General features: G+C 52.8%; 1 long non-coding RNA gene across 1 annotated transcript; it reads right to left on the reverse strand.

Annotated features, from left to right (window-relative positions):
- Positions 1–1,553: 1,553 nt before the first annotated feature.
- On the reverse strand, positions 1,554–27,997 carry LOC136308423 (uncharacterized). Its single transcript, XR_010726096.1, has 3 exons — positions 27,026–27,997; positions 4,602–4,695; positions 1,554–4,207 (listed from the first exon to the last, which is right to left on the reverse strand). It is a non-coding gene; the product is annotated as an uncharacterized lncRNA (long non-coding RNA).
- Between the last annotated feature and the right edge of the window lie 2 nt (positions 27,998–27,999).

Below are 27,999 nucleotides of genomic sequence, written 5' to 3' on the forward strand. Positions count from 1 at the left end.
AAGGAAGCATGCTCCAGTGATGGAAACTTCCAACGGTCCTCCATGCCCCATTTAGAGCTCAGGGGGAGACTGCAGGTGTCCTTAAACCTTCAAGTACCTTGCCCCCACACCACATACTGTTATCAACGCACATAAAAACTCTGGCTGGACCCGAGAAGCCCACATGTGGAGAGTTGGCACTGAACACCAACCTAATTCTGCCATGGGACACTTTGGGGCCACTATAAAAATTATATGGAGAGAGCACAGGTGTCATGGCAAGCCATGAACACGGCTGCACCCCCCCCCAGCCCCCTGAGTGTGAGAGAAGGCTGTAGCTCCCAGGGCTGGTGCATCAGCGCTACACCAGGGAGAGTCTCAGGGAGCCCCAATCCCTCCTGGGGACACAGACCACGTCTTCTGGACAGAGCCCTTCAACATCACAAGAGCCTATGCGTTAGGGGACCAAGACAAAGGGTGAGAACATTCTGTTCTTTTTTAAAAGTGACAAACGAGACCCTCTGGGTGCAGGGACCCTGACCCAGGCAGCACAGGGATAGGACTTTTCCTCACAGGTGTTTTTTTTTAAGTTTAGAATTCACTACTGAAAAAGGGAAAGACTCACAGTGCCCATAAAAGGAAGATGACAGAGGGGGCCTTAGAAGGCAGTCAGGAGAAAGCTCTGTTTGCTGTTTCCTAATTTACACATGAACAATGGTGCATCTCCTCCCCTCCCCCACTCCTCTCCCTCTCCATCCTGGGCTCTGTACCAGCACTCCCGCTCATTCCCCAGCACTTGCCTGCATTCCTAACCATCCGTTCCAGCTGTGCCTGCAGGTGGGGGAAGGTGGCACCACCAGCAGGGAGTTCAGACACCCACGCACAGGATGCCTGAAACTGTCAGCAGCATTTGGTGACCCCTCCAAGATGGCGGCCTGAGGTTGGTGCCCCCAGATCCCTGACACCTATCCCTGTGCTTTGAGGTCTTCTCACCCCTCTTGTGACTCCAGCCCCCTCTATCTCTGTGTCAGCTGCTCAGTGACTCCTTCCCTTCTGTGTGTATGCATGGCAACAGTATCCACTCAACCACACACACATGTTCCCCAAGGGCTGGCCAGATGCAGGTGGGACTCCTTACACAGTCTCAGCCCACCTCTTGGCCTTGGTATGAATACTACAAGTGGACAAAACTGATCTCCACCTGGGCAGGACCCTGTGTCCAGAGTGGAGCAGAGAGTTCAGGAAGGGGCAGACAAAAACAGCTAGATGCCCATCAGCTCAGGGTGGCCAGCATGGGTCAGTGGGGTTCTAACAGTAATACTTCAACATGTTTACGTTGTGTCTCCCAGAAGCCAAGGGAAATGCTTGCCTAACAGTTTATTATTATTATTATTATTATTTAGGTGAAATTTACAAACATAAAATGAACTATTTTAAGTGGTACAATTCGGTGCCTTCTCAGGGTTGTGCAGCCACCACCTCTCTCTAGTTCCAGAACATTTCCATTGACAGAAGGCAACCCTGACCTGATGAGCAGTTTCTCCCCGTTCCCCCCCCTCCCCGGCAACCAGCAATATGCTCTCTGTCTCCATGGATGTGCCTGTTCTGCACACTTCATAAAAATGGAGTCACACACCATGTGTCCCTTTGTGTCCAGCTTCTTTCACTGAGCATCATGTCTCCAAGGTTCACCATTTTGTAGGACATGGTCGGGGCCTCAGTCCTCTCTGTGCCAGAATAATACGGGACCATCCTTGTCACTCCCACGCCACAGCTACAGCTTTCCAACATGCCTGAGCAGTCCAAGCACAGAGCTCACACCGTCCCTCTTCCCCGAGGGCAGCAGGACAGACGGACTGACGAGGAGGCTGCAACGAGGGCCCAGGTGGGAGGGCAGGAAAGGGGCCAGAGCCATGGGAGTGGGAGCCCATGAGCTGGTGCATGGCCATGCAGAGAAGCCATCTGAGAGGCATCTGACAGTGCCTGCAGTAAGGACAACAGCCAACGTAACAGTAGCCATCGGTGTCAGATTGGCAGAAAATATATTCTTTAATTACTTTGTGTGCCATGAGATGGAAAGCCTTGAAAATTGCTGCTATAACCCTAGGAACTTTCTTTTGCACATTAAAGACCATTGTTTCACCAGGTGCTAAAGGGCTGCTTGGTGCAGAAAGGTTGGGGTCCCCTAGACTGGAAGCTTTACACAGCCTGCTCTTCATACCTGTTTTTACCTGGACAGGTGCAGTCCCACCTCCTGATGCCTCTCAGGCCCATCCTGGCACTGTGCAGAGAATCCCGAATGAGCACAAATCATAACTACCATGGAGCTGAGGTCAGTCTATAGAGGTCACGAATCCCAGATGCCCCATCCTCCTCCCCAAAGATGATAACCGGATGGCTAACATTGTTCCTGAACTTTGTGTGAATGGAATCAGACAGCTGACACTCAACTTTGTGCCACGTGAGGTCCGCTGAGAGACCCACATACAAATATGTGTGCACACGCACCGGAATACGAGCATGGGCGACCAGAACCATGTCATATTTTGCACTCTATGATGCAAGCACAACACCACCCTGCTTGGCCACACAGCTGCTGACACACATTTGGGTTGCTCCCGGTTCTAAGCTATGGACAATGACGTGGCTCTGGTCGCCCACGTTCATATTCTGATGCGTGTGCACACATATTTGTGTGGTGTCTCAGTCCTGGGTCAGGCGTTGTTTTGCTTCAGTAGGTTCTGCTGAACTGTTTTCTCAACTGGTTTTTCCAGTTTATATTCCGACCAGCAATACACAGATGTCCCCATTGCTCTACATCAGCGCCAACCCTTGGGGCCACCCACCCCCTCACTGTAGCCATTCTGGTGGGTGTGCAGCTATGTCTCAGGGCACATTCTCCTGATGTCAAATAAAACACCAGGTTCAAACCTATTTCCCATGTTTCCGTGAGCCCTTCTGCTGGTCACGTATGTTGGAAATGTCTTCTCCGGCTCCGTGCTTGTCTTTTCCTCTCCAGGTGGCACGTCCTGTAGCTACTCCATATACTCTTCTACATGGTCTTCTAGCAAGCGGAGTGGACACTCATGGATGGTGTAAGGAAGGAGTCAAGCTTCCCAAGTCTCCTCAGGGGGCTCTCTCCAGGCGACCTAGTACCATTTGTGGCAGAGACCATCCCACCTCTCCTCAACAATGCCTCCCTCATCATACATCACATGCCCACATATGCTTGGTCTGCTTGTCTATTCTTCCATTAGAATACTTTTTGGCTGCTCCTGGTGATTTGCACATGGTGGAGAACCACTGGTCCAGGACCTGGCAGCTCAGGCTGATAGGAGTAGGTGTTGGTCACACATAAGACTCTAAGTGCCCAACAGAGGATGCTCAAGGGAGAGATGGGTTAAATTCGGGATGTGGGATGAGCAGTGCCGGAAACGTGGGTAAAGGAAACGGGTGGGGAGTTAGGTAACAGGCCAGAAGCCAAGATGCTCACAGAAATCCCTCCTCCTCGCCACCCCTTTTTTTCCCCCTTCTCTAGACCTCCAGACACTCCCCTCCCTCATCCCCCACATCCCACCCCAAGACAAACTGCAAAGAAGGAAGGACAGTGACCAGAAGGAAAGCTTCCTACTTGGGTCACCAGCCCCATGTAAGGAAATCTGATCCCCACCTGCAACCCCGTTGCATTCCCAAGCGGCCACGGCACTTTCTATAATTAATGGCTAGGTTTTAACTAAACATTGGTTAGCTGCTCATTAGTCAATGATTAGTCTTGGGGAGGAAATGGGGATGTCATACCCCAAAAAAGAGGTGGGGAGATAATGGGAGCTTACAGCTCAGATGCAGTCCCCACCCCCCTCCAGGCCACGATTTTGGGATTTCGGAGTATTATAAACTGGTGTGTTCAATGTAAACTGTTCCCATTGGTCTGTGTGTGATGAAGTCCCAGGTGACCAATACGAGGAAGAGAGAGATTCCATTCACCTCTTCCTCCAGTTTTAGTGTCTCCATGCAGACAAAGAGCCTTTTCCCATTTCTGGAGGGATGAGGTTCTGTCTCCACAGTGAAGTCACCCTGGGCAGGGTGTCCCCTCCCAGGCCTTCTGGGGGCTTCAGCCTCACCCGAGACTTCTGAGCGAGCCGGCCAGCGGAGCCCAGCTTTCCTTCCCCAGCAGCTTTCGCCAGCATTCACCACAGTTCCCAGCATGGTGAGCGGTTCCAGCTTGATTCTGAAAACAGAATACTGTGCATGTGTAACATAGCCCCCAACAGAGGATGCCTGCAGCCTCCCCAAATGTTCGAGGGTCTACCCATGGACCCAACTCAGAGCATGTGGCATTAACAGTAAACCCACTAGAAGTTACCTGTGCAGTAATGTGAGGGGAAGAAAAAAGGATATAATCATCCCCAATATATGTTTTGTATGTCTGAGTTTTGCAGAACAATATAAAACTCCCAGAAAGCTGTACGCCCAGCACAAAGCTCTGGAGAGAACAGAGACCTGAAACCTGAAACCCTGGGAGGTGTGAGGTTGGGGAAGGGTGCTGGCTGCAAAAGATAGCAGGGTCCCTACGCCTGGGGAACTCATCTCCAGACCTGCAGGTGTGACCGCACCTGGCGTACCTGTGCTCAGCCCGGGGGCAAATGTCCAGGCAGGTCCATGCTAGAGACAGCTTCTTCCAGCTGGAAGGCCCCCAGGGAAAGCTGGTCTTCATTCCTGATGAGACATGTCAGGGGAGGGAATGGGATCAGGTCAAGCATCCAGGTTGGTGTGGGCCCAAGGAAGGACTTGGAAAACCTGGAGACCTCACCCTGCTGGGTTGAAGGCATACTTGTCAGGACCCAAGGCTGGGACTTACCTTCACCACTGGGCACTTTAGGAATGCCCCATGTGCTTTTTGTTAACTAATCATTGAAAGAAACACTTCCAACCTGCCTGCCTGGGGTCAAGGCCACCACACACAGTGTGAGGAATGTGATCTAGCCTCCTTCCAGGCAAAGGTCACCACTGCCGGCCACTTGCTTTATAGTGTGCCCAGCCAGTTCTGCACAGTGAACATCCCCGGGAGGTTCCCGAGACCCAGTCAGTGGCGATGGGGATGGAGCTGGAGCTCTGGATTGAGAGAGGGAGGGTGGCCAAGGGAAGAGTCTGGCACTGCCTGGCCAGGCACATGCCCAGCCCCAACTGCTCTGCCACCAGCTGCCAAAGACCACAGAAGCCCCAGCACATAGGCTCTACCTCCATCCTCAAAACCCCTAGACAAACATGCACCTGGGTACACAACCCCTTGCTTTGCTGTGCTGACCAGGAGGCTCTCATGCTTTCCTCTGTCGTCCCAGCACCTCTGTGTTTCCTCTGGTACAGAAGTACATCTCAAAGACCGACTCCTGGGTGCCTGATTTCTCAGAAACTGGAGCAGCTGCTCTGAGAGGTATCCCTGGCAGGAAGGGGGGAAGGAGGCATTTTTCTCCCCAGCGGCCCACCGCAAGGGAGAGTGATGGCAGAGGGGGCAGGGCATCCTGGGGACAGTGCTACAGAAGACCAGTCCTCAACCACAGATCTCTTCTCCCTGCCAGCCCCAGAGCTGTGCTTCCCCAGGAATGAGGCAGACACAAATTGAAAGATAGCTGGTTCAGCCACATGGGGTGCCTGGATATCGTTTCTGTCTTGGTGGCATCTGGAGAGCCATTTTCAAGGACGCCGACAGACCTGAGTGTGTCCTCTGGGTCGGGAACGACAGAAGGGCCTCCCTGAGTCACCTGCATGGGCAGGCAGACAGCCGCACACATCTGGGGGTGTTGGACCATGGGTCCAAGACAGGGTCCAAATGCCCACTGTGGACCCAGAGGAGGTCCATTAGTCCAGCCCCAAATCATGTAAGAGCCCAGCCCAGCATGGTCACTGGGCTCTCCCGCCATGAGCAACACCAGCCCACAAGGGGACAGACACATCAGCAATCATAACGTCATGGCAGGTGCCTCTGAGTGTCAGGAAGAGGACAACAGGACGAGCTGGGGCCCCAGGCCAGAGGGAGCAGACGCCTCTCCTCTTGAGAGTATGCCGAGTCCCTCGTGGCTGAGCCCATGGGTGGCAATGGGCACTATGGGCTCCAGTAGACCTAGGCAAAACCCTGTTGGGTCAGGAGGATGCTGAGGAAGCCACTAAGAGACAGGGGCAGAGGAACAGCTAAGCAGAAACAAGGGGACAAGGACATCTCCAAGGCAACCAATGAGCCTGAGCTGTGGCGGCACAACAGATGAAGCACTGACATGGAACGCTGAGGTCTCCAGTTCCAAGCCCTGGGCTTGCCCAGTCAAAGCACATATGAGAAGCAACTACTATGAGTTGATGCTTCCTGTTCCTCCCCCTGCCTTTCTCTCTACCCTCTCTCTAAAATAAATAAATAAAATAAAAAATAAATAACTAAGTAAAAAGAGAACCTAGAAAGCACACAAGATCATGCATTTGTCATCAGGAAATTCAGGTCAAGACCACAAGGAGACACCATGTCACACCCACGAGGATGGCTAGTATTTAAAACAAAGAAAGAAAGAATAAGTGTTGGTGAAGATGTAGAGAAATAAGAACCCTGTGCATCACTGGTGGTGATGCAAAACAGGGCAGCCACTGTGGGAAACGGGTTGGCAGTCCCTCAGGAAGTGAGCCACAGAACTGCTACACAACCCAGCAATGCCACTCCTGGGTATTCACTCAAAAGAATCAAACAGGTATTCCCACAGAAACCGATACACCCATGTTCACAGCAGCACCATTCACAGTGGCTTAAAGGTGGAAACAGCCCCAGTGTCTGTCAACAGATGAACGGATAAGCAAAGTGAAGTCCATCTATACAATGGAATGCCGTAAGAAGGCATGAGGTCCCCACGCCCACTACAATGTGGATGGACCTCAAAAACATGAGGGTTGAGTGAAAGAAGCCAGACTGGAAAGACTACATTTTGTATCATGTCATTTCTGCAAAATATCCTGAATGGGAAGATCTGCAGAGACAGAAAGCAGATCAGCGGCTGCAGGTGAAAGGAGCAGAGGAGGAATGGAACTGACCGCTCACAATAGCTTTCCTGTGCGGGAGGGGAACAGGTTTTGGAAATAGAGGGGAAGATACTAAATTGCTTACCTTAAAATGGTAAATTTTATGAGATGTTAATCTTTACCTCAATAAAAATATCTATTTGTATACCACATCTAAATACATCATTCTGGATAGTGCCTATTAAAATTATGTGGGCTTCAATTTTTATTGTTGTTGTTATTATTATTATTATTAAAGAAACCACACTCAGGCAGAAAAAATATTAAAGCAAACATCTGCCACACTGAATGCTTGGGTAAGAAGAGCTGTCCCAAACCAAGCAGGAGATGGCGGGCACAGCCACCTGAAAGGCCTAATAGCCTCACAGGGCATGGCGTTGATCCTAACACCTGTGGACCTGTCTGTCCAAGGACGTGCTGATCATTAGTAGCTGTTGCATGGTGATTAATCCCAGCAATAATCACTATTACCATTGTCCTTTTTCCTTAAGAAATTATTCTCCATTACATGGGGGACAAAGGGTGGTGGGGACCTTGACATCTGCAAGTAATGGAAACTTTCACAGTGACTGACCTCATGAGAGAAAGGTCTAAGAGAGGCACCTGCAGCATCTTCAGTCAGGTGCCCTAGAAGGAGCATGCCAGGTGGGAATTCTTGGTGGGTGGAATTTGGGGGGAGTGCTCCCTGGGGAAGAGGGATTCCTTGTTTTGTTTTTGCTTCAAGTGGAGCTCATCTCACAGCTACCTTTTAAATGCATAGGATACAGGCCCTGGCCAGGTCACTCAGTTGATTAGAGCCTTGTCCCCATATGCTGAGGCTGTGGGCCCAATCCCTGGTCAGAGTGCATATGAAAATTCATGTGTGAATAAGAGGAACAACAAACTGATGTTTCTCTCTCTCTCTCTCTCTCTCTCTCTCTCTCTCTGAAATCAGCCAATCAATAAAATTGCAAAATAAAAACAAATGCATAGGGCAGAAAGGCATTTCATCCTTCTCCCCCTCCAGATAGATGTGGCCATCATCCTGTGACTTCAGAGTGGCTCATGGCCCTGCTGTGACCTGGGAATGGCCTCTGAGAGCAGCCTGCAACTCTTTTGATTCACTGCCTCCACTTTAGCAAATGGTCCATATAGATTTTATGCTGTGGCCTCCTGTCAGGATCAAGAGGTTTCTTGGGAGGTAAGGCAGTGCCGACAGAAAAGAATGCATGAAAAGTCTACATAGGAGAGAGAGAGTTACAGAAGCTGATACGTACTTTATTTCCCAAGGCCAGTTTTTATACCATGCAAAAGAATTCATGCATGTGCAGCGGCCCCCCGAAGTAAACTACAGACAAGGCAGCAGGTTATAACTGTGGGAGCAGCAGCACAAGTGCTCTCACTTCCAGGTCGTGTCCTTTTGGCATAACTACTGTGCAGGTGCTCTGGGCTGCGGCCCATAGCTGGGCTCTCACACTCCACCCCCTAGGGTTCGGGGCACCTGGCCTTCTCCCTTAGGCCACCCCCTTGGGCCCAGAGGCCACAACAGCAGTAGAAGGAACAATAGGCTACCACTAGTTCCCCTGCTATTCCGCTATAATAAGCAAGGCCCATCTCCAGGATGTTCCCAGGCTCTCCTACCGGTGGGAGAGAGGGTCCTCTGACAGGGCCCAGATGGCTGACACTTCAGTATCCATCTCCTGCAAAGCCTCTAGGATCTGCTGCTGGTCGTCAGGTGTATACACGTACGTGTAGGGGCATAAGTACTGCCCTGCGCTGCAGTGAGCAAGTCTAAGGCCATGAGGTTCTGCAAGACCACCTTCTGCATCTGGGGAGTCTCATCAAGGAGGAGACTCAGGGAGTGGCGAGTGACATTCAAGGCTTGGGCTTCATGTTGGGCCAACGCCTCAACCTGCAATTCTACATCAATAGTGCCGCCCCAGTACAAAGAGAGCCAGAGGGTAAAACCACCAGGCAGCTCTCTTCTCCCTGTGCCAACAGTGATACACAGGGTCCCGATTCTGGAGCTTCTGTGGCAATGTCGGTATCATCTTGCCATAGATAAACAGGTGACCCTAAGTACAGCAACCAGTCTAGTGAGCTGGCAGGTAGGGCCAGCCATGCCTTCCACAGACCCACAACCCATCTCCTGGCAGAAAATCTGTAGGCTTTGTACCTACAAGCTTTCTCTGATCCCACCAGTGATACGTGGTAGGAGACACTATCAGGTTGGCACACAAGTCTGTGGGCAGCCAGCCCACAGTGTGGTTGGGATCACTGTCATTACGCTGCTCTATACAAAAAGGGGCTGCCTGCAAAAGCTCCACATAAATGCCTGCCACCCACCCCAGCCATTATACACAGCTTTCCCCAGCCAGGGTGGTTCATTGTGGCAAGAGTTCCGGAGAAGTGTCTCAACAGTCTGTCTACACGTCTTCTACCCCAGACTCGTGCGCTGGGCATTCTGTGCATGCAACTCAGTCCAGTTCTGGAGGGAGGCAGCGGTGATACAGCAGGGAAGCCCTTCTGTCATCGCTGCAGGCAGCTCGGTGCAAATCCAGCAATGGGACATCTGATGCATCCACGCAAAAGTGTGAGCCCAGGACATGAGACTGTGGCCAGCAGTCAACCTGAACAGTATGACAGAGCAGAAAGTGGAACCATCATAGGCAAGTCCCGTCCCTCAGGGAGAATGCAAGCCACCTACCTTCTTGTCCTGTGAGACAATGGTGGCAGATGTTAAAGAGACCCCTGGTCAGTGATACCAGACTTATACACCTGCAGTCGGGGGATGGGGCCCCTCGCTAAGAGCTACTGTGTACAAGGGCATGGGCCACAGTCTTATGGCAACCACGCCTCTCAGAAAGGAGGAGGGAGCTGTAGTGGGCAGAGTTGCTCGCCCCTCCACTGGCCACTTGGCGAGCCAGGGTGCGAGGGTCCAAGCCTTTCTCTAGACCTGCTCCTCAGGGTTCCAGTAACACAACCCATGGAGACCCCTCTACCTCTACTCTCCATGCCAGCTCCATTTTTCCTCAGCACCTAGGGCTCCATCCTGTACCTGTATATGCAGGTCTGCGGATCTAGAAGGAGTCACCTTAAGGAGATGAGTTGCCCCTTCCAGCACCTAATCCAGAGGGCTCTTTCCTATTTGACCAGCTGCTCATTCAGCAGCCGCACCGTGATGGGAAGCTGCCACTTCCACCGCTTTCCTGAGGGCACCAGCGGTTTCAGCTTCAACAGCCCATTGAAACATTCAATCATGCCGGCAGCTTGGGAGGGATATGGCACCTGCAACTGCCAGTGCACGTCGTTGTCCTTAGCCCACCTCTGGGTAGTCTTCCCAGTAAAAGGGGTCCCTCGATCACCAGCAACTGCTAGTGGGCGGCCATAGGCCACTGAAAGGCCCTCTGAAGCCTGTGTGGTGTGCTCCTGATCAGCCCTGGCTCCAGGGTAGGCATATCTCCAGCTGGAGGCAGTAACCACTGCTGTGAAGACATAGTGGACTGCCCGGTCTTCTGGCAATGGGGCCTATGTTATCTACCTGCCACGATTACAGTGGCTTTTCCCCTCTAGGTATCTGTCCTGGGGGGTTAGCCAGGTGTCTCCTCCATGGGTATCGCTGTGCACACCATGGACACTGCCTCGCGGCCTCTTTGGCCTCTGCCTGGGACACAGCTGGTCCCCAGCGCTGCACAGCAAGGCCCATTGTACAAGTCCCCATGTGCCCCAGCTTCTTGTGCAACCATGTCACAATCACGGCTGGCTCTGGGTCTGCACAGTCGCTCAGACCCGTGACAAGGCATCTGCAGCATCATTACCAGGGGCCTGCAAGGGTCTGTGCCCAGAAACATGGTAAATCATGGCTCCTTCCCACAAGCCACGCTTCCACAGGTCCTGCCACATCTCTTTTTCCCACAGGGGGAAGTGGCCAATAAGCCAATCCTAAGCGGCCCAACAGGGCAACCACAGCGCCAGGCCACAGTACACAGTCCAGCTGTCTGCAGATGTGCAGACATCCAGTTTCTCTCATCAGGACCAGCCATGCTGCTCGTAGCTTGGCCCAGTGACTGGATTGTCCTGCACCTGTATCAAACCAAAAGGTCTCTGAGGCAGCAAGGCAACAGCCGTCCACGTTGGCGGCTGCCCCTTACAGGAGCCATCCGTGTACCACACTTCCACGGGGGGAGGTGGCTCCCCCTCTTGGTATGAGCTCTCTGCACTTCATCTAAGGCCATTTCTTTTCTTTTCTTTTTTTTTTTTTTTGTATTTTTCTGAAGCTGGAAACGGGGAGAGACAGTCAGACAGACTCCCGCATGCGCCCGACCGGGATCCACCCGGCACGCCCACCAGGGGCGACGCTCTGCCCACCAGGGGGCGATGCTCTGCCCATCCTGGGGGTCGCCATGTTGCGACCAGAGCCACTCTAGCGCCTGGGGCAGAGGCCAAGGAGCCATCCCCAGCACCTGGGCCATCTTTGCTCCAATGGAGCCTTGGCTGCGGGAGGGGAAGAGAGAGACAGAGAGGAAGGGGGGGTGGAGAAGCAAATGGGCGCTTCTCCTATGTGCCCTGGCCGGGAATCGAACCCGGGTCCCCCGCACGCCAGCCCGACGCTCTACTGCTGAGCCAACCGGCCAGGGCCACTAAGGCCATTTCTATCCCGTTTCTCTGTTACAAACTGTACTGGTCCCAGCAAGGAGTGCGGCTCCTGCGTCAGGGGACTAGATGAGAACCTGGCCGTTGCTCCAGATATGCACCCCACTTGGTCAAGGTGGGAGTCTGCGCTATCCCACTTCAAGGCCAAGTAGCCCAAGAACGAAGTCAGCCTTCAACCGGATATGTGGTCTGCACCGTGACTGGTGGTGGCGCTGTGATACTCGCTACCAACTGCTTCTCAATGAGGGAATACCGTATAGCAGCTCCCTTCTACACCTGGGACCAAAAGCTAGTGGGCATCTTCTGACCACCCTGCTTTTGCCAAAGACCCCAGCCAAACGCTGTCTCCTCAACTTGGACCATGAAGAGGAATGGCAGGGCCAGGTCTATTAGCCATGACACCTGGGCACTTAGTGGCACTACCCTCTTGATGGCACTGAAGGCATGCTCTGCCTTGGTGTCCAGCCCCAGGCTCACCCTTCCAGGTCAACTGATACAACGGTCTGGCCTACAAGGCCAAGCGGGGTATGAAGGTTCACCAGAACCCTAGCAGCCTAAATAGGTCTGCAACTGTTTCACAGTTTCTGGTTGGGGGGTATGCTTGAATTCTGTCAATCACCACATCAGGAATAACCTTTGTCTTACCCAACTAGACAACACCCAAAAACTTGACAGAGTGACCAGGTCCCTGGCCCTTGTCCTTGTTGACGGCCCACCCCCAGCCCGTCAGGGCCTCTTGAAGGCTGCCACTTCAAGATCTGAAAGAGAATCAGAGTTTAGCATCATGTCATCAATGGAATGGAACAATCACTGTCTCAGGGTGGTTCCACATGGCAAATCTTGGGCCACCAGGCCATGACACAGAGTAGGGCTATGCAAATGTCCCTGTGGCCATACTTGAAATGTCCACTGCTGGCCTTCCCACGTGAAGGCCAACTGCTCTTGACGAGCAGCATCAATGTCAATAGAAAAGAAAGCATTAGCCAAGTCCACTGCATAGTGGTATCATCCCAGTCCACTGACAGCTGATCCATCAGCTCAGTGATGTCCAGGACAGCGGCATGCAGAGGCGGGGTGACCTTGTTCAGCACTCAGTAGTCTACAGTCATACGCCAGGAACCGTCAGGCTACTGGACAGGCCACATGGGGGAGTTGTATGGGCTGTTTGTCAGCCGAATGATCCCAGCTTCCTCCAACTTTTTTTTTTTCTATTTTTCTGAAGCTGGAAACGGGGAGAGACAGTCAGACAGACTCCCGCATGTGCCCGACCGGGATCCACCCGGCATGCCCACCAGGGGCGACGCTCTGCCCACCAGGGGGCGATGCTCTGCCGTGACCAGAGCCACTCTAGCGCCTGGGGCAGAGGCCAAGGAGCCATCCCCAGCGCCCGGGCCATCTTTGCTCCAATGGAGCCTCGGCTGCGGGAGGGGAAGAGAGAGACAGAGAGGAAGGAGGGGGGGGTGGAGAAGCAAATGGGCGCTTCTACTGTGTGCCCTGGCCGGGAATCGAACCCGGGTCCCCCGCACGCCAGGCCGACGCTCTACCGCTGAGCCAACCAGCCAGGGCCTCCTCCAACTTTGAAATGGTCTGGCCAATTTCCTCATGCCCCCCTGGCAGGCAATACTGCCTCACTGACATAACACGGGTTGCCTGATGGAGGCACAGGGGAGCATGGTGAGGGTGTCCTCTCATTACCAACTTCACCACTCATACCCGCAACCGGAATTCTCCCTGAGTGGTGCTTACAGCCAGTCCGGCTAGCACATCCACACCCAGGATGTATTCTGCAATAGTGGATATATAAACCTTATATGCCCTAGGAGGAAGTCTGTCAATCCCCATAGTTACGGTGGTCTTAGGAATCCATATCTGGCGACTCCCATAGCCCTCTATGGTCGCCAAGGGTTCCTGGAATAGGTCTGGGTTGCCAAAAATCAAAGTAGAGTCTGCACCTATATCCACCAAGGATAGGACATACTGGACATTGTGGGGGGACCAATAAATGGTTAATTCAACATGAGGCCTCCTGCCCTGGGCTCCTCAACCCCCACCCCTGCAGTCAGGCAGATAAATAGCCAAAGCTGGCTTGCCACTTGTAAATCATGCCACAGCAGGCACCAGCTAATCATCAGGAGCCTGTCTAGCCCTTAGTCCGGTACAACGGGGCAGCACTCCCCCACCCCTTCCCTTCTCTCAGCTGCAGATCCTCACTCACTAGCTCATGTCCGGGAGAACTGACCTTGGTGGCCCACATGCGTGTTGCACAGGTGCTGCTCAAGCTCTCCTCCCTGCGCTGTAGCCAAATCACCTGGGCCGCCTCTTCCCTATGCGCTGCCGGGGTGTTTTGGGCTCCAATTGCTCCAAAGCTCTCCGGATCCCCTCCAGCTGGGGACGGACTGTGTCCCAGTCCTCTGGCAATGTCCAGTTCACTAGGTATGCTGCTATCGCATACCATAATGAGTTTGGGGGCCAAAATTCTGCCCACTCCCCCCGGGCCTGTGCTTCCACAGGGAGGGGGTATTCTCTCGCACCACTCACCTCATTTTGAGCACCCTGCTCACTGCACCACTTGTCAGGGTCAGGAGGTTTCTTGGGAGGTAATGCAGTGCCGAGAGAAGAGAATTCATAGGAGTTGACATGGGGGAGAGAGAGTTACAGAAGCTGCTACACACTTTATTTCCCAAGGCCAGTTTTTATACAATGCAGAAGAATTCACGCATGCATGATCCCCTTCTGCTGAAGTAAACTAGAAGGCAGCAAGTCATATAACTGTGGGAGCAACAGCACAGGTGCTTCCACTTCCAGGTCATGTCCTTTGGCATAGCTTCTGCGCAGGCACCATTGGCTCTAGCTCATAGCTGGGCTCTCACACCTAGTCTCGCTGTAGTCCTGCACACAGCTGACCCAAGACCCAGTGCGGAGGGAAACCAAGCCACGGAGACAATGAGGGCCAGAAAGAAGGCCGTGCAGGGCACCTGTGCAGGTGGTGGCAGAAGGCCGGCAGCCGGGGTCCGGCAGGAGAGCATGCCCGAGTCCCCTGGGGCAGACAGAAGGTTCCAGAGACATCTTCCAGAGGCTGCAGCCTGAGTCTGTTGGCAGTTAATGTGCCTAATGTGCCCTAATTAACATGTCGATGGGGCTGTGTACTGTTTAAATTTGTAATCTTTTTACTGCGAGGGCTGCTGCTTTTGTTGGATTAATGATGCTCAGGTCGGATCAGGAGTCTTAGGAAACCAGTAGTAAAAGGAGCTGTTTTCCATCCTCTCCCACAACTCCCCCACCCAGCCTTTTCCTCTTGGATAGATGCTGTAACTACAGGGTGGGCCTCCCGCCCCCAGCCTCCTGCCCTCAGCCGTCAGACCCAAAACACTTGCTGCGCCATAACTCAGACACCCTTCACCCTTACTGTTGTCATGGGTTCAGGTGCAGAGGGTGCCCAGGGTCCCAGGCCATCCTGTTTCCTTCCAGGTGGCTCATCAGTCCTGTCCTCTGCCTCTGCGTCTACCACTCTTTCAGGGGCATCTGGGAAGGAGGGTCCACAGGGACCAACCCCTCAGAAAGGGCCCCTGCAGAAGAGCCGAGGGCAGACACACCAGAATAGAGTTAAAACTTAGAGCCTGGACCTGCTGAGAATATCCCTGAGGGGTCAAGGTCCCCACTGAAATATTGCAAGTGTTTTGAAGGGAACAACTGTAGTTCCTCATAACTGCAGTCACCCCAGACAACATATTTTTTATTAAGTGAGAGGCGGGGAGGCAGACAGACTCCCACATGTGCCCTGACCAGAATCCACCCAGCATACCCCCTACTGTGTGATGCTTTACCCATCTGGAACTACTGCTCCATTGCTCAGCAACCAAGCTATTTTAGCACCTGAGACAAGGCCACAGAGCCATCCTCAGCACCCAGGGCCAATTTGCTCAAACCATTTGAGCCATGGCTGTAGGAGAGGAAGAGAGAAAGAAGGAGAAGCAGAGGAGAAGCAGATGGTTGCTTCTCCTGTGTGCCGTGACTGGTAATCAAACCCAGGACTTCCATACACCAGGCCAATGCTCTACTGCTGAGCCAACCAGCCAAGGCCCCAGAAAATATATTTACCTAAGTCCTACAGGAACTTGGTAGAAGCTGGAGAAAAATGTCATGTCATGATAAGAGGGGAAGGACAGTGTCCAGGGTAGGATGTCTCCTCAGAGACCACCACAGGTTTCTGCAGCCCACTCCAATGTGCCTTTCTCCCCATGCTCACTCCTGGAACGCCTCCATCCTGCCTGTGGACCCCACATACTCAGAGTTTTCAAGTGGGCTTCTCGCTGCGAGGACATGCGTCCTGCGAAGTGGCAGGCTTGCTTCTGGAACAGCAGAGAAGCAGAGAACTTGGAATCACCTCCAAATTTGGGACTTCTGCCCTGTGGGTGCTCTGAGACATCAGTTGGCTGGAACCCACCCCCAGTTCCAAAGCCCCGTGGCCCTCAACATGACCCCCATGAATAAACGAACCCTAATGTGCAATGGGAACTTTTCATAGGCTTCTGGAGCTTGAATCCAAAGCTAACCAGATGGTCACTTTTGAGCAGGGATCTGGAACACACAAGTTAGGAACAAGCGAAGCTGAGCCAGGGGCCCACGAGTTTCCAGGCCAGAGAATGAGGAAGGGGACAGCCTGGGCCGCCAGGGAGAAATCAGCCTGTGAGAGGGGCAGAGGTCCAGGCTCAGGCAGAGTCCAGAGCACCTTCAGGCCTAGGCATGATGGTCTCTGAGGCTGGTCACTAAGGCTACCAGCAGAGATACCAGCAAAAAAAGGGGAGAGAAGGAGTGGGGAAGAGAGGGAAGCCAGGGATGCAGGTGCCAGGGGTCTCAGCTGGGGCTGGGCCTGGCTAGGCAGGTCCCACATGTCTCTCCACCATGCCCTTGTATCACCTCTGCCCAGAGCAGGGTCACCTGCAGTGTGACCCACACCTCCATTATCACCGCCATCTGCCGTCTTAGTTCACCTGCTCTTGTGTGCTTGCCGTGCTGGCCCCGCCCTGCCTGTCTAGCTCCTCCTATGTCAGCTCATACCTCCTCATGTCCCTATAGCTGCTCCTCACCACTGGGTCCACTCTGACATCTCCCCACTCCATCCTCTGGCCCCAATTTTGGGCCCACCCCCCCACACCTGCCTTGGCACCCCATGAGATCACAAGGTCGGCTCCCCATAGCCCCGGCCTCATACACAGGGCCCCAAATTGAAAGCTGTGAACATTTTTCCCTGCCTGTGACCTCTACCTCCATGTGATTCAGTGACCAACCATTTCCATGAGGGAACACACTTCTCATGTATCACAGAGTTACCGCCAGCAGTCTCACTGTGCCAGGCCCTGGGAGGAAGGTGCTAGCTATCACGAACCCCTTTGACATGTGGGGAAACTGAGACCCAGGGACACTTTGTGAAGGGCGAGGGCCGTGGGGAGAAGCCAGCAGGACTTGATACCAGTCCATCTGGCCTTTAGTCCCCCATGGTCACAGCCGTCTCAGCATGAGTAAGCATCGAAGAATGTCTCGTTTTTCCTCTTGGCAGGAATCTTTTTACTGCCCTATGTTTTTAATTTCCTGCTTCCTCTGAGGAAGCCTGTGTGCCCACCACCTCAAAAACGTGCCCTCGGCCCAGGGACACCAGCATTGACAGTCAGGGCCCACGGCCCGCCATCTACGAGCCCTCCTGGGTTTGCACCCAGCACCAGGAGGCTGCCATTCGGGGCGAGGTGGCGGGTGCTGCCAGGGGAGCCCACCTCCCTCCTCACAATGAAACACAGCTTTCCCACTAAAAGGCAAACCTATATTTCAAAAGGTTGAATAGAACACAACTTTTAAAAAATATGCAGCTGGTTAAATTTGGGGCAGGGACGAGGTCCAGCCGGAGCTCCAGCCGCAGCTGCCACCACAGCAGAGCCACGGATCGAAACGGGACAGATTGCACACTCAGCGCTGTGTCTCCCTGGGTTTTCCTCTCTGCTTGTGCCTTAAGCAAAGGAGGCAGAGAGCCGTGCTGGCCACCACTGTGCTTCCTTAAGATGAGCAGTTAGGGGGTTGCCAGTCTGAGCCAGGCTCGTCCCAGACAATACCCTCCAAGGTGGTGTCCAGCTCTGACACACTGAGTGGGCCTCCATCACAGGACCAAGCCCAAATGCCAGCAGGAGAACCCCAGAAGTGTGGGATGAGCTGTGGGAATCTTATGGGGAGAAACACTAATTGGTGACAGAGTCCAGGGGGCCTCACCCTCTCCCTCCCACTTTTTATTCTCTTTTCTTCTCCTCCTTCCTGGCTTCCTCCCCGCCTTATTCTTCTATTCTATTCTCCTACGCCTGCCCTCCCTCACGTGAGCAGATGAACCCCCCAGGCTTCCTCCCCCCCCTTATTCTTCTACTCTATTCTCCTACGCCTGCCCTCCCTCACGTGAGCAGGTGAACCCCCCAGGCTTCCTCCCCCCCTTATTCTTCTACTCTATTCTCCTACGCCTGCCCTCCCTCACGTGAGCAGGTGAACCCCCCAGGCTTCCTCCCCCCCCTTATTCTTCTACTCTATTCTCCTACGTCTGCCCTCCCTCACGTGAGCAGGTGAACCCCCCAGGCTTCCTCCCCCCCCTTATTCTTCTACTCTATTCTCCTACGCCTGCCCTCCCTCACGTGAGCAGGTGAACCCCCCAGGCTTCCTCCCCCCCTTATTCTTCTACTCTATTCTCCTACGCCTGCCCTCCCTCACGTGAGCAGGTGAACCCCCCAGGCTTCCTCCCCCCCCTTATTCTTCTACTCTATTCTCCTACGTCTGCCCTCCCTCACGTGAGCAGGTGAACCCCCCAGGCTTCCTCCCCCCCCTTATTCTTCTACTCTATTCTCCTACGTCTGCCCTCCCTCACGTGAGCAGGTGAACCCCTCCAAGGGTCCTGTGGCTCCTGAGGTCAGAGCAGTGTGAGGGTGGGACAATCAGGAGGTCCTGGCTCCCCCCTTGTCCATGCAGCTCCCATGGTGGCCTGCCTGTGGGTATGGTGACCCAGGGACAGGGCAGAGCAGCGGGCAGCCACATGGGCAGGGACCGACCTGCCTTCCCAGGCTGTGTGCTGAGTTAGTAAATGCACCTGCACACAGCTCCTGCTCCCAGCAGGTGGAAAGTAACAGGAAAGAGGTTTGCAAAGCTGAGTTAAGTAAATATTTTATGCCATTAATGTAACAGCTCCCAAACAGGGGTGGCCCAGGGGAGGAAGCAGGTGCCATGACATGTGCAGAGGGGATTGAGGGGTCCGCGCAGGCAGCAAGCACACCTGCCCTGATTCTCAGCCTCCTCCGAGGGTGCGACCCCAGGCCTCCCCATAGACAGAGGCCACACACCCACTCTGCCTGCTCCCACGGCCCTCAGCAACTGGCTTGTTTCCAGTAAAGGCTGAAATGAGCAAAACATGAAGCCTTGTCCCATTCCTAAAGAAATGATCTTGCCATGAGCATATACAGGAGTTCCGTTAATGTGGTTCTCAAAGTGGGGTCCCCAGGAGCACCAGATGATTAGAATTCAGATTCTTGGACCTCTCCTGAGATGCTCCAGAATCAGAGACTGAGGGTGGCACCCAGTGAGCAGGGCAGGTTCCCAGGTGACAGAGGGAAGGGGACAGATGGGTTCTAGGTGAGTGGGGATGAGTCCCGGCCCAGAGACAGCCTTTCTTCTTTCCCCAGGACGTCCCTCCATGCCCATCGGCTGCACCTGACTTGTGGTGGGGTAGGCAGGATGCTCCACTGGCTCAAGCCACACTGCCCAGTGTCCTTCTGGAAGGCAACCTTGACCCTGTCACACAATCCTTCCTTCATCCTGATGCCACCTCACCCCACCGGCTCCCTATCCCTTAAACAAATTCGCCAACCTCCTCTAAAGGACACACACTCCTGAATGGTGAAAAGACTATGTCATAGTCCAAGTCCTGCTCCCCAGAAATGGCTGCTGACGGTGCACGGTGGCTGCAGAGGTTTTCTTCATAACTGGGTAAAAAGAAGATATTTCTGGACTATTACACTGAGGAACAAAATTTTTGTTGCATCCACAAAAACACTTGTTCTTACCTAATTCGATCTCAAATCTGACATTAGTTTTTCTCTGTAAACTACAGTTCTTTTGCAATTCAAGATTTTAGGTTTTCATCTTATTTTAAAATTTTCAACATTTAGTTTAACATAATGAAGTTGAATGTCTTCTTGGGCATCATCTCTGTGAAAATATAATAATTTGTATAGTGCAGTAAATACACTAATACACTAAAAGATACGATTGCATCAGAATTTGTCTACAATTTCAAAATAGAACATATTAAGACACTTATTTTAATCATAAAATTTGCGTAAAACTTATTTAAATTCTATTCAGGCAAAAATTTGCGTTTGTAGCTCTTGCGTTTGTGTACTTGTTGAGGACAATCTCGTTTGATGCTCCAGCAGTAGTCTGCTCATCACTAACAGCTCCAAGATTTTCAGGAAACTTATCAAGGTGACTGTTAGGAAGTGACTCTTAACATTCATGTTATGTCCAATGCCACAGAAAGCCAACAGCATCCTTTGAACCAGAAGTTCATAGTTTTCTGCTTTTTTGTTTCCAAGGAAGTTCTTTGTAACTGCCACAAAAGACTGCCATGCTGCTTTCTCCTCCTTATTCATCTTCCTGGAAAATTCTTCGTCATGTATGAGGGTTTGAATTTGAGGTCCATCGAATACACCTGCTTTTATCTTCTCGAAAGACAAGGCAGGAAAAGCAGAAGTAATATGGTAAAAGCATTCACTTTCTCTATTCAAAGCCTGGACAAACTGCTTCATTAAGCCAAGTGTGATGTGAAGTAGGGGAAAAATGATCCTGTCTCGATTAACTACAGGTTCATTCACAATATTTTGCATCCCTACATCCAGAGCTTCGCATTTCAGCCACTCCTCCTGCGTCCAGTGTTTCTCCCGAGCTCGGCTGTCCCACAAACACAGAAGCAAGGATACTTCGTGAAACCTCTCTGTTGTCCTAGCAGGAAATTTACCATTTTAAGATCCACACAAATGATCCAGTTATGCTCCTCATACTTCAGAAAGTCGAGGACAATTTTTATGTCATTATTATCTTTTCACAGATGAGTTGAATAACCAGTTGAACTGCTGCATAAACATTACCGTTGTGTAGTAGGAGAACACATTTCAGACTCCGTTTAGAGTTGTCAAGAAATAGCCGCCATTCTGTTGGACTGTAAGTGGTAACACCTAGCTGGCTGAGAAGACTACTGATATGATGACAGTAAACAAAGTGTTTGTCTTCGGAAAAAAAGTCCACAAAAATTTGTTCACGTTTCCTGAAATGGGATACTTAAGCTCAGTGGTCCCCAATCTTTTTTGGGCCATGGACCAGTTTAATGTCAGAAAATATTTTCACAGACCGGCCTTTAGGGTGGGACGGATAAATGTATCACATGACCCAGACAAGCGTCAAGAGTGAGTCTTAGATGGATGTAACAGAGGGAATCTGGTCATTTTTAAAAAATAAAACATCATTCAGACTTAAATATAAATAAAACAGAAATAACGTAAGTTATTTATTCTTTCTCTGCGGACCAGTACCAAATGGCCCACAGACCGGCTGGGGGTTGGGGACCAGTGCTTTAGCTGACCGGTGAAGTACATTCTTTTCTTGAAGTCTGGAGGCTAATAACTCAGCTGCTTTCTTTGATAGGCCCAAATCTCTTACTAAGTCATTCAATTCGGGTTGGCTAAACTGCTGAGAGGTTAATGACTGCTTGGCATCAGAAGACCCTTCAGATCCTCATGCATCTTATCAAAATACACTTGATCACCATGTTCACTTTCTTTGTCCTTAGAAGAAATAAAACCATTGAAAACTGGAAGCGGGAGTGTCTCAGAGTGTGGGATAGGTCTTATTGCTGAAGGAATATTAGGACATGCGATCATGTGCCATTTTTTCTTGCCGATGCCCTTTGTATGGATCAGACAGAAATAACAGTCACTGCTGTGGTCCTTAGGTTCACGCCAAACCATGGGAATACCAAAAGGCATTCCTTTGCATTTTCCTTTTTTTTTTTTTTTTTTTTTTTTTTTAGAGAGGAGAGAGAGAGAGAGAGAGAGAGAGAGAGAGAAGGGGGAGGAGCTGGAAGCATCAACTCCCATATGTGCCTTGACCAGGCAAGCCCAGGGTTTCAAACCGGCGACCTCAGCATTTCCAGGTCGACGCTTTATCCACTGCGCCACCACAGGTCAGTGCATTTTCCTTTTGTCCAGTCACGAAGCATTTCCTCACAATTATGACACACAATATGAGGAGCCCCATTCTTGTCTTGATCGCCAAGGGGAACTTGAAAATAGGCAATATATGCATGTGTCACAAATGATGAAATATTGTGCCTCTGACGTTGAAGTGTGTAACAGCCACATATAACAGAGGTGTCAGGACTATTCTTAAATTTACACCTACTCGAAGAAGCCATGATTCAATCTTAAAACAAAATAACAATATCTGGTTTTATCAGATAATAATTTTTTACATTTAAAAACAACTATAATTATGTAAAAGTGATATTTGTAAAACATTAATTGCCTTGTGGTTATGTTCAATCCAAGAGTCGTTGCCCTTTAACTCCAATTTAAAAACCAATGCATGCCATTAACTGTAACAAAAATAAATTAAAATTGCATAAAAACTAGAGCATACCCCCAAAAACGGATTTCAGATTTGGAATCAGCGATGCAGAAATATATAGAAACAGTTCTAAAACCTCATACAACAGAAAGTGAAAAAAAATAGTTCCCCAGTTTTATTATTATCAACATAAGAACACATCATGACTGGTCTCCCAGAATCCTCAGGCCTCAGGACACCACTGTGGCCCCTATGGACAAACCAGCGCCTCAGCAGAACATGGGGGCCTCCCGTCCATGGCACTGAGCTGACCCTCCTGCCTCCTGGCATCCTCCCCACCCTCTGAGCAGCAGCCCTAGCCCCCAGCAGGGTGAGCCTGCCCTCTGCATCCTCCCCACCCTCCGAGCAGCAGCCCTAACCCCCAGCCAGGGTGAGCCTGCCCTGTGCATCGTCCCCACCCTCTGAGCAGCAGCCCTAGCCCCCAGCAGGGTGAGCCTGCCCTCTGCATCCTCCCCACCCTCTGAGCAGCAGCCCTAACCCCCAGCAGGGTGAGCCTGCCCTCTGCATCCTCCCCACCCTCTGAGCAGCAGCCCTAGCCCCCAGCCAGGGTGAGCCTGCCCTCTGCATCGCCCTAGCCCCCAGCCAGGGTGAGCCTGCCCTCTGCATCGCCCTAGCCCCCAGCCAGGGTGAGCCTGCCCTCTGCATCCTCCCCACCCTCTGAGCAGCAGCCCTAGCCCCCAGCCAGGGTGAGCCTGCCCTCTGCATCCTCCCCACCCTCTGAGCAGCAGCCCTAGCCCCCAGCCAGGGTGAGCCTGCCCTCTGCATCCTCCCCACCCTCCGAGCAGCAGCCCTAACCCCAGCAGGGTGAGCCTGCCCTCTGCATCCTCCCCACCCTCCGTGCAGCAGTCCTAGCCCCAGCAGGGTGAGCCTGCCCTCTGCATCGTCCCCACCCTCTGAGCAGCAGCCCTAGCCCCCAGCAGGGTGAGCCTGCCCTCTGCATCGTCCCCACCCTCTGAGCAGCAGCCCTAGCCCCCAGCCAGGGTGAGCCTGCCCTCTGCATCGTCCCCACCCTCTGAGCAGCAGCCCTAGCCCCCAGCCAGGGTGAGCCTGCCCTCTGCATCCTCCCCACCCTCTGAGCAGCAGCCCTAACCCCAGCAGGGTGAGCCTGCCCTCTGCATCCTCCCCACCCTCCGTGCAGCAGTCCTAGCCCCAGCAGGGTGAGCCTGCCCTCTGCATCGTCCCCACCCTCTGAGCAGCAGCCCTAGCCCCCAGCAGGGTGAGCCTGCCCTCTGCATCGTCCCCACCCTCTGAGCAGCAGCTCTAGCCCCCAGCCAGGGTGAGCCTACCCTCTGCATCCTCCCCACCCTCTGAGCAGCAGCCCTAACCCCCAGCAGGGTGAGTCTGCCCTCTGCATCCTCCCCACCCTCTGAGCAGCAGCCCTAACCCCAGCAGGGTGAGCCTGCCCTCTGCATCGCCCCTCATCCCATGGTCCCTTCCTTCGCTGTACCAGGCTGGCTGTTGATGACAAGTGGGCTCCACTTATTGTCTACCTGTCTTAGGAGACTCTCAGTGTCACCTCATCTGCTGTGGGTGGCTTTGTTCCTGGGGTATGCCACACACTCTGAGACCTCGGGGATCCCTCCAGCTCTGTGAACACAGGCCATGTGCTGGCTGCCAAGAGGGGGCTGCAAGACCCCAGATCAGCACTGGGCCCTGAGCCCCAGGGACAGAGAGAACCCAGCTTGACACGAGCAGGCCTGGGCCAAAGCCACCCCTCCACCTCATCTCAATTTAGCCCCAGGTGGACAAGAAAAGCCCCACCAGGGGCCTGGAGCAGATGGGGCAGTCTCCGGACCCCTGCCTGGCCCACCATCTGTCCTGACAGTCAGCCCGTCTGCCCGGGCAGCCCCTCCTCCCAGCCTACCATCTGCCAGCCTGCCTATCCCCCCTCCTGGTTCCAGCAGGGCCCTCAGGAAGGGATGGGATGGAAGCCAGAGCCAAAGCTGGCTGCCTTGAATCAGCCCCATCTGGCACCCCTGTAGGGAAGAAGAAAGTAGAAGCCTGGCCAGGGTACCTACCAGACAAGGGGCACCTCCTGTTTCCTGGGGAGGCAGAGGGGGGAAGCCAACCTTGTCGCCTTTCGTGCTGGAAAGGCCTTGACTGTCAGCCATCTCTCTTGGCTGGCAGCCCCTCAAGGTCCCTGGGTGCTGGTCTGTACCTAACCCCAACATGGGATCCCCCCCAGGGCCTGAGGAGAGGAGTCACTTCCGTCCAGGTCCCCAGGGCATCTAGTGAGGGACCAGAGACACCAGGAGCCCAACAGCCGAGTCCAGGCCTCATACTGGCATCTCAAGTTCCCTGGACATTTGTTCAAGAGGAAACATGCTGGAGGGGACCAGGCCTGCCTTTGGGAACCCCTTGAGCACCACGCAGGGCTGCCCCTAGGGAGACGGCCACTGGGCCCATGCATGCCGGCAGAGACATGCCAGCAAACGCAGCACCCAAGAGGCTCTGCCAGAGACAAAAAAACAGGTGCATGAGCTCCTCTTGAAGGGGGACAGGAAGGAGGATGCACCCATCTTCATGCACTTGCTGGTGTGGGCCCACCTTACTCTCTGCTAGAGGGTCAGCCCACAGGTGTGCCTGGGTCCCTCCAGTGGGCCAGCATGGAGGCATCCCTGCAGAACCTCAGCCCTCCGTCTGGTCCCACAGGCCCCCACTCCCTAACAAAGAGGGTTCCAAGGGGCAGAGAACAGGAGCCTCCGAATGCTGCTGCATCCCTACTCCTAACAAGTACCTCATCAACACCTAGACCCCCACCCCAGCATAACCCTCCTGCAGGACCCCCAGGAAGAGAGGGATGCCGACACACCACTCGCCAGGGGCATTCTAGAGTCTGAAAGTCCCCTCCCAGCCACACACCACAGTGGACCACCCTGACTCCCTGCCAGGGCAGGAGGCAAGACCCAGGCCCTTGAATGTCCAGCACACCCACCAACTCATGTCACTCCAGTGACACTCAACTATCCCCCTAGCTTCCATCTCACAACAACCTGGCCAGGAAGGGCGCAGATACCCAAGCCAACATCTGCTTCCCATGTAGGAGTAGGCAGGTGGAAAGAGCTGTGTCCCAAGCCAGCAGGGTGGGAGGAGAGGGGCCCCTGGAGCCAGGCCAGCTTTGCTGGAGCCATTGCTGGCACGAACATGTGGGCACTGGGAACAGCACCAACAAATCCACCTCCAGACCCCTGCAGGGCAGAGAAGCCTCTGTCCTCCTTGGGCTCCTCCGGGCCGGGCTGGAGGGTGTGGACAAAGGAATTGAATTGGGACTTAAGTGTGAGAGACCCCAGACACCACTGAGACCAAAGCAGGCGGATACATGGCTAGACATCGCCACCTGGTGGGCATATTGGTGACTACAAAAGCTGGGCCGGGTTTTCATTCCCGTCCTGGGACATTCAGTCCTGGGTTTCCTTCTGTTTCCAGCAAGGTTCTGTGATGATCAAAACCCTCTGCCCTAGAATTGGACTATGCTCAGATATGGCTTGTTACCAGAGGGTCCAACCCAGGCAGGAAAATAACCCCCCAAAAAGAGCTTCTCTTTCGCAAGCCCCGTTTGCAACACTGGCACAAGGGAGTCACCCTTCTTCTTGTCACTGATGTGATAGGCACCTCTGGCCAGCCATCTCTGAGGGGAAAAATCAGAAGACCCTGGACAAAGAGGAGCACATCAAGGCTAAAAAAATAATAGTGGACACCTGACCTGTGGTGGCGCAGTGGATAAAGCGTCGACCTGGAACTGAGGTCGCCAGTTCGAAACCCTGGGCTTGCCTGGTCAAGGCACATATGGGAGTTGATGCTTCCTGCTCCTCCCTCCTTCCCTCTCTCTCTCCCCTCTCTAAAATGAATAAAGTCTTTTAAAAATAATGGATGCAGTTGCCTGAAACATACGGAATATATAAAATAGATAAATATATGGAAAAATAGGGGGAGAAAAGCCTCATTGGAAACCCATTGGAAGTGATTAGGGCCCCAACTCTCTACTTTGAAAATTGTTGATTAAAAGAAAAAAATTAAGGCCTGACCTGTGGTGGCGCAGTGGATAAAGCATCAACCTGGAAATGCTGAGGTCGCCGGTTCGAAACCCTGGGCTTGCCTGGTCAAGGCACATATGGGAGTTGATGCTTCCAGCTCCTCCCCCCGTTTCTCTCTCTCCTCTCTAAAAATGAATAAAGAAAAAAAAAATTCTCTTTAAAAGAAAAAAATTAAGGATTTCCCTTTTTGAATTGTATTTCAGGGTAACCTGTTAATTCTAATAAGGGAAGGGGTGTGTGTGTGTGTGTGTGTGTGTGTGTTGTTTGGTTTTTTCAAACAGAATTCTAGCTACTCACTGTGAAAGAACGATACGGTTAGGAAATCACCATTTTGCAAAGCTCTTAGGAAATCAGTATTTCTCTCAATGGGCACGGATGGATGAGCTCACCAACGGAAGATGCTACAAAGCTGGGGCTGTGACCTTCTGGACCCACTGACAGAGCTCAGCATCCCGGGAGCACCTCTTATGGAACTGCCCTGCCCACAAAGGCTTCCGCACCAAAACAAGCCCAGACTGAATCAGGCTTTCAAACTTCTATTTATAACGTGACACTCCGGGGGATGCGATCAGACCCACAATGTGTGGGCCAGCTTTTTCATGGTCCCGAGCTAGAATTTGATTCCTTACCTGGGCAGCTCCGACTTGGTGGTGGTATGGATGTGATGGCTTAGCTCCCTTTTATCTTTCCAGAAAGCAGTTTAGCTGCAATTGGTAGACACGCTTCTCCGTGGACAGAGCCCCTTCTCCAGCCTCGGAAGGCTCTAGGTTTTCCATCACCATCAGTGTCCCAAGAGCAAAAACACACCATGCTTTCCAGTCAAATGGGTTCCCCGGCTCTGAGCCTCAATGAGCAGGTGCACTCCGTGTTTTCTTCTGTTCCCACATCCTGGGGCCCTGAGCTAACTGGGAGGGTATGGTGGTAACAGGTTTCTGCCCTCAGCACCTCTGCCAGTGACTTTTGGTGCCACATAAGTGTCAGCTGAGCACAGCAGTCCCCAGAGATGATGTGGGCTGAGATGGCAGAGAGGTTCACGGGATGTAACTTAACCAGTCATGGCACTGTGGCCGGGGTAAGGATGCTAAGCTGTGTGGACACAACTCCTCATGTGTGTCCCAGAGGCTGGGGCATGAGGAGGACCTCCACGCTCTTTCCCCCCATCTTCCATCAGACCCGGGTGTGTCCCAGTGGCCTGAAGTGCACTTTCCTTCATCCGTCTGCAGCCCCAGCTTGGCCCCCAATGGTCACCAAGCCTCTTGATAGTCAACCACTCTATGATGACGGGAGGGCCAGTGAGGATGACCGTGGCACCACAGAAAGGTGATTTCCTGTCCAAGGACCTTCACTGCGTGGAAAGGACATCGTCCATCCCCACTGGGGGTGGTGAGTTGGGAGGAGCAGGCCTGGCAGTGACATGCTGGCTGTTCCTTATCTGCCCAACATGGCCAAAGGTAGTCGCTTATCTCTCTCAACATATTTCCTTCTTCATTATCAAGGTATAAACATACCTAAGTAGTTATAAAATAGATAGTTCTGGAGATAGCAGGTCCTCCTCGAGCCTCATAGGGGGAGATCCTCTGATAACAGCCCCAATAAACAGATG

Source organism: Saccopteryx bilineata, chromosome 6 (genome assembly GCF_036850765.1).
Source record: "Saccopteryx bilineata isolate mSacBil1 chromosome 6, mSacBil1_pri_phased_curated, whole genome shotgun sequence".
NCBI lineage: Eukaryota > Metazoa > Chordata > Mammalia > Chiroptera > Emballonuridae > Saccopteryx > Saccopteryx bilineata.